At 43.2% G+C, this 6,906-nt stretch overlaps 1 long non-coding RNA gene across 1 annotated transcript; it reads left to right on the top strand.

The window, feature by feature from the left end:
• The first annotated feature begins 169 nt into the window (after positions 1-169).
• Positions 170-1,573, top strand: LOC128811555 (uncharacterized). Its single transcript, XR_008438380.1, has 2 exons — positions 170-503; positions 788-1,573. It is a non-coding gene; the product is annotated as an uncharacterized LOC128811555 (long non-coding RNA).
• Positions 1,574-6,906: the final 5,333 nt, after the last annotated feature.

Below are 6,906 nucleotides of genomic sequence, written 5' to 3'. Positions count from 1 at the left end.
CGCCCCCGCTCCGGCCGCGGCTCCGCTCCGCCCGCGCGTCCCCGTGGGGGCGGGGCCGCCGCCAGCACCGACCACTCAGCGCCCGCCCCTGCCCTCAGAGGCCGGGAGTGACAGCGCGCCTGGCCAATCACAGAGGAGAAGGGGTGCGCTCGCGCCAATCACGGTGAGACCCGTTGGAGGCGGGGGTTGCCCTCACGGCCGCGCCGCCTCCGTGAGGGGCGAGTCGGGCCCGTGTCACCCGCCCCGGGCTGCGTCACCCGCCCCGGGCTGTCGTGTGGGCGGAACGCGATCGTGTCACCCGCCCGGAGTGAACTCCTGCGCCGAGAGCTGCCCCGCGTTCCGCCCGCACGGCCTGGGAGGCGCCGCTCCGTCCCTACATGGCGGGTGCTGCCCCTTCATAGCCCGCCCCGGCTGTCAGCGCTGCCGCGGGCACGGACGGGCCGTGGAGGTCACGGGTGAAGAGCTGCTGGCGTGGTGCAGAATTACCTGTGCTTAAGGTGTAGGTAGGTCAGGGTACCTGTACCTGCCACAAACATTGCTCTCAGAGCAGGGTAAAGAATTGCTTAAAAAATAGTTAAATTAAAAAAAAAAAGTTAAATGAGGTGAAAATACCAATTCAATTATCTGGGGAAGTGAAGGATTAAAAGCACTCTAAGCACGGGGGTGAGGAACAGCTGCTTTAACCGTTCTAGAGGTGGGAAATGTGCCCCCTTCCAAAAGGATGGATTGAGAAGGGTTGGGGCAGTTTTACCTATTCTTCATTCATATTGTCATTTCTTCTTTTCAGGCTCAGAGTTATCATTCCCCAATGCCCAGCAGACTCCGGTGCCTCGACCTGCCAGCGAGGTGTGAGCTGTTCCTCCAGAGCAGCTCCTTCCTGCCCCTAGCAGAGCCCAGGGCTCGCAGCCAAGGCTCTGCATCGAGCCCTCACAGCACATCAAACCCCACCACACGCCTTCTTTTCATCTTGCTTAGTTCACTACACGATAGCTAAAACGTACGAGTACTTTTTTTGTTTGATCTCTTTTTTGTTCCAGAAAATACTGTATTTGTTTCACAGGAAGAGGTTAGCCTTATTTGATCAGAACTTATGGATGCCTGAGCCAGGATCCTGTCTGCTGTAGCACACTGCCTCAGACACTCAGAGAAAAGTCTCAGTACCTTACACTAAGGAGATGTGTTTATTCTGTCCCTTTCCTGTTACAGCGGAAGAACTTAAATTTTCCCTCCGCCAGCCTTTTTTACTAATTTATACCATTATTTTTTTCTTAGCTGATTCAATTTTATGACCACTTCCATATTGCCTGTTGTTGCAGAAGTGTACAGGATGGCATTAAATACATCAGTATTTAGGTCAGCCTAAGAGTGGACTAAACAACTTGAATAATAACTGCTACAGACAGCATCTGCTGTTTTTTGTCTGTTCTTCAAGATACATACTTTAATTGTCTGTTACTGATTCTACTTAACCTCACAGAGGTTAAAATTGTGGTGATGACATGATGGTATTTACATAACTATTTCCTTTCCTAGTGTTCTCCAGAACTGATAAAGACTTGAGAGTGAACTTGGATTTCTGGAAACCCTATTACTGTTTCCTTCACCAAAGGTTCTTAAAGAGATTTGGTTGCTATGGAAGATTAACATAAATCCTTATTAAAAATAGAATAAGGAATAAAAGGTTTTTACAGTAAAATCCCCCTGAGTTCTGTGCTAGGAGTTGTAGTGTTTAGCATGCTCATTTTAGGGTTTTTTTTGGCATTTTTGCTCTTTTTAAATTTCTAGTAGCTTTTGTTTATTTTATCCCTCTTTACTTTGTAGTTTCCCTAATTTTATGTCCTTTCCCGAGGGTTGACCCTCATTCAGAAGCATCCAGAAATGATTATTGCTAAGGGAATAACGGCAGTGCTGGAAGGGTGATCCAGGCTGGCTAGGGCACGGAGTGAGGCTGAGATCCGTGTACAAACAAGGCAGGTGTGCAGGTCGGGTAAGCTGGGATTATGTCAGCAGAGATGGGCTCACCCCTGTGCTCCCGGCTGCTGCATCCCGGTCACACAGGCTCCAGCTGGCTGAGTGCTCACCCAGACACAGCAGTGTCAGCACTGCAAGGGCTTGCCTGTGTCTGCAGAGAAATGAAGTCAGCTCCACACAGGAATCTGCCCAGTTTTTACATCTTTCATGTCACAGCTAAGCGGGGGCACGTCGGAAGCTCCCCAGCACTGGGCAGCTGTGCCTGGAGCTCAGCCGTGGGGCAGAAGGGGAACAAAGGGGTCTCTGTGCCTTATGGGGAGTAAGGTGGGTTGGGTTTATTTTGTAAGCCTGGTTGGAGATTTCTTCATGAGCTGCAGTTTATATGAATGTCTGTCAGTACATTCTGGGTCTGTGCCAATCAAGGATTATGACCTATATTAACATCCCAGAAACAGGGGAGGCCAGCCAGGACTGCAGCTCAATCTCCTGATGTCTGCTATCTACCCTTACTACGTTTTAAAGTCAGGTTAAATTACTTCTCTCCACAGGAACTTATTTAAAATGTGTTCACTCCTCTTGACAGTGCGTCCCTTGCCATCTTGACAAAGCACCTGACAATCTCTCAGTCAGGGCTGTCTTAACTTTCTTAACAAAATAGAAGAATGGCATTTGCTACAGTAACTTAATTGCTATTCATAAAAATAAAATCCACTTCCTAGGGTGTTTTTTTATTATTTTCAATGGGGCTTATGTCATTATATCCAGGAATATGAATAATACTCTGTTCAGACATAACTTGGTAGCTGGCTGACAAAAGCTCTGTATCCAGACACTTGAATTTTCCCATACTTTGTATGGCACATAAGCATCTCACTGGTAGTTTAAAAACAGTGTTGGAAAATCCTAATTACAGTACTGCATCTAAAAGAGATTTTCCAAGCACTTGGGAACAAAGATCTCAGAATGTAAGAACACCGAACACTGACCCTTGGTGGTTAGTCACGTACTTGCACATTTCTTGCCTTTAGAAAACACGATAAAAAATCTACCTCCACTTTCCAATCAAATTTAGTAGCTCAATTGATTTATTTCTGGAAGTCTACAATTCCTGAGCATCTTGCAAAAGCTTTAGAAGCATCCAGTAATCCCCATGGTGTTCTGTAGTACCGAGGCACATCTGAATTTTTAGATGCAGGAACCAGAATCAAACCAATTCCCAATATGTGTGCAATGATTTATTGCACAATACAAACTGCTCTGATACCTGCTGGCCCACTCATCCCTTCACACCCTGTCACAATCTTCTGGCACCTTCCTGCCACTTTTGAATCAAGCTGTGTATTGGAAGTTATTCTGCTTTCATGAAGACAGCAGTGACTGTTTATTCTCCAAATGTGGCCAATTTAGAAGTTATTAAATGGAGTTCATTCAGCACAACTGAACATCTAAAAATCATAAAACAGGAATTAAAAAGCCACTGCTGTGAACCAGAGTTGTTTGACTCTCAGTGCCTGCTGGTCTCCACAGGTTTTGTTTCCCTATTGCTTTTCCCTGCAGATGCTCAGTGGTACTTTCCAGGTCAGTCATGCCCTGAGGGAAAAGGGAGCAATGTCAGGATGATGAATGTAAAATTTTTCACTCTGTTACTGAAGTATCTGTTTTGTAAAATACTCTGAAATATTCTCCCTTGCTGCTATAGGAGATGAAAGTCATTAAAATCTATTTATTATCAAAATAGTAGGAATTCTGGATATTTTGTATGTTCTGAAAATCAATACCTTGTCTGAGAGTATCTTCATTAAAGGAGTCTCATATTCAGGCTTTTCTGAAAGGTGGCAATATTTTCACATGGAATAAGCATCTTTCAAGTATTTTCACATTAGATGGAAATACTTTCATCACTTGAGGCCCTTCTTGGAAGTCATTCAACTATGAGAACATTTGCTTTAAATAAAAAGAGTGTTTAAGCCAGTGGGATTCCTGAAATTCCTGAGCCATTTATGCTCTTCTTTACACTTTTTTTAGCACATCTTAACTCAGTGAACATTTCCTTATCCCCACAGATTTAATGCTGGTAAGAAACAGTCATCTCATTAAAACTCTCAAGGCTTGGGGTAGCATTTCTAGTCTTTTATAATTAATTTTGTTTTGGCTGGAGTAATTTCTAGGCTCCTTGGTTGCAGACTCCCAGATAGAATTATCTTAGCCCATGTGATACAGTGTGTATATACAGAGTACAAATACATGCACACCTTTCACACAGAATAATAACATTGTTTACTATAGGAGCTTCAGCAAAAAATAATAACTAATGCTTTTCCAAATAATACTTAAGGTTTATCATATGCCAGTGAGGAAGGTATTGATAAACTGAAACAGAAAAGATGGAAATAGAGCCACAGAACCAAAATCTGTGGTATCTCATTAAATTCCATAAAAAGCTGTATTGGAGACAAAGCATGTCTGAGGTAGAAAACTACTGACCTACATTTATAAAAGAGACTGTCACCAGATCTTGTCATTGCACATTTAGGCTTCATCCAGCAAGAGAGAAACGGTAACATCCTTAAGGAATGATCTGCCTCAACTATTTCAGGGAAAAATCTCAGAATTGGCAACCTTTACGAAGAGTGACTTGAGCAGAATAAAATATTTACACCTCTACAGCATCATTTCTGCTCAGCAAAAGCCCAATTTGGTACTGCACCCTTCCCTCCCCTGCTCTCACTGTCTCAGTTGTTTCCCTAACATTTGTTCATCTCCCATCTATACTTTTTTATTTCTGCCTTTTCATTGACTTTCTCACTGATATCTGCACTTCTATTTTAGTACCCTCATCTTTTTTTAGTGAACAAGGTCACAAGTGAGAGTGGGCTTTGGCAATTCCAACATTATCCGGCTGACGTTAATTGACATCATGGAACTGTTGGCAGTGTGATGGCAGCAGCCCCTCTGCAAACGCACATGTATTAAATGTCTCAGATACAATTTCAGTTTGTGCCCAGGACAAAAAATGCAGCACTGGGATATGAACTATGGCAGAGACCTGCTGGTCACGAACACAGTGACACTTTGAGATCCTGTTCCCACAGGTGTGCTGAAAAGGTGACTCCTAAGGCACCAGTTTGGCAGGTGGGGTTGTGTCCCAGTTTTGTGCCATACAGATTCTGATCCTGAGAGTATCCTCACACTTAATATTGTGCACCAAATACCTCCAGTCCTCACCATAGTCAGGGATTAATCCACAGGTAAGATCAGGAATGTGTGTTTTTCTAGATCAGGGAAATCACAAACTCAATTTCCAAGAAGTAACTCCTTTGATTCTGTGCCAGGGTACTAGTATGTACTGCCAGGGAAACTAATTCTGGTAATATCTCTAATCTCTCTAAAGAAAATAATTTTCAGAACTCTATGTTCCATTATACCAATTATATACCATTATCTTATTATTCAGAAACATTATTACCAGCATAGAAGATTCACCAAATAAGATGTTAGTTAGCTGATCATTATTTTTAAATGGAAAATTAAAGCTAAGTTATTAAAGGATATTCATTTCTCAGCATCTGAAAGTTATTGTGAAAAGCACTAAAAGACATGTTTTTAAATGGAGTATTGGAAAAGTATTCTATAGTGGAAGAAGAGTCTATGTTCAAAAATAGAAAAACTGGGTGAAAATGTCACAGCCTCAATTTGCTATTGAATAGCACAACAGTGTCTCAAACCCAACCACAGCTGACAGAGTAGGAGAGCTACAGGTGTGTGAAGTGTGGGTTGTCCTGATACTGCAACATTTATATATTAACAAGTTATTGTGTATCTATCTGTCAAAACCGAGTTCAGATTTCCCATCATTTCTATTTTCTTGGTTTTATTTGAAAATGGACTTCAGTTTGCCTCAGAATTTTGAACACATTTTCTTTCATGTTTGAAGGTTCTCTTGCTATGGCACATTCCAAAGAGGGAAAGCCAACTCCCACAGCAGGGGTCAGCCTCTCTTGGACAGACTGCCAGGGAGGTTGCAATTATATTTTTGGTTACTGCATTTTGCACTTGGATAGTTTTTTTAACATAAAGGCTAATCTTGTCTGTCCCTTCTGTTTGCATTTAGAGATTTCTCCCTTGCTTTCGTGCTGCTCTCCAACAGCTGCTCTGTTTTGCTCACGCACGGGAACCAGGGGCACACTGGTTCTGAGCTGAGCTCTGTGAAGCCTCCTACATATCCAGCAACCCCCACTCTCACATTCCAGGATGGAATTCAGACACAGATGGGACTCACTGGGGGTGTGTCATGCAAAAGCACATCTCAGACAAAATCCCCTCAGTTTGTGTCAAAGGCCATCACGTAGGCCCTGCTCCAGAACAGTGCCAGAAGCGTTTCCCACCTTCACACCTCTCAGCCCCATCTTTGTACCTCACAGGCTCCATTTTTGGTCAGGTAGGCTTTTGTGGAGTGCATCAAAAGACTGGATGTGTAAAATTGGGAATTAATAATGCAGCAATGCCAGTGGTTGGCATGTCCAGATCTGTTTGCTTTGATGGAACTATTCAACTGTGCAAACTAAAATAGGCACAGAAGTATTTGCCAGCTCAAATTCCAGAGCCAAAACAAGGAACTCATTAAGAACAGACACTGGTCCTGGCACTGCAGTTGTGCTTTACAGACCCAACCAAAGATCAAGCACCAACAAAAGCCCAACCTACAATTTAGACAAAATGATCCAGGATCCCAACTTTCAGGCATGTAGTGGGACCAAAATGTCAGCAAGGCAACAGGAATGGCTGGCCTGGGGCAATCATAGATTGACTGATTTAATGTATATTCACAGAAGTTTGGATTTTCTTGTGTTTATTATCTTCCTCAAAATATTCTGGAGCTATGTAAAAGGAACCTTGCTGTTATTTAACAGCCTTTCTCTGGTCAAATTCAGTTAG

The sequence above is a fragment of the Vidua macroura genome, chromosome 9 (genome assembly GCF_024509145.1).
Source record: "Vidua macroura isolate BioBank_ID:100142 chromosome 9, ASM2450914v1, whole genome shotgun sequence".
NCBI lineage: Eukaryota > Metazoa > Chordata > Aves > Passeriformes > Viduidae > Vidua > Vidua macroura.
Note: the sequence above shows the minus strand (reverse complement) of the source record. Positions and strands in the feature narration are given on the sequence as shown.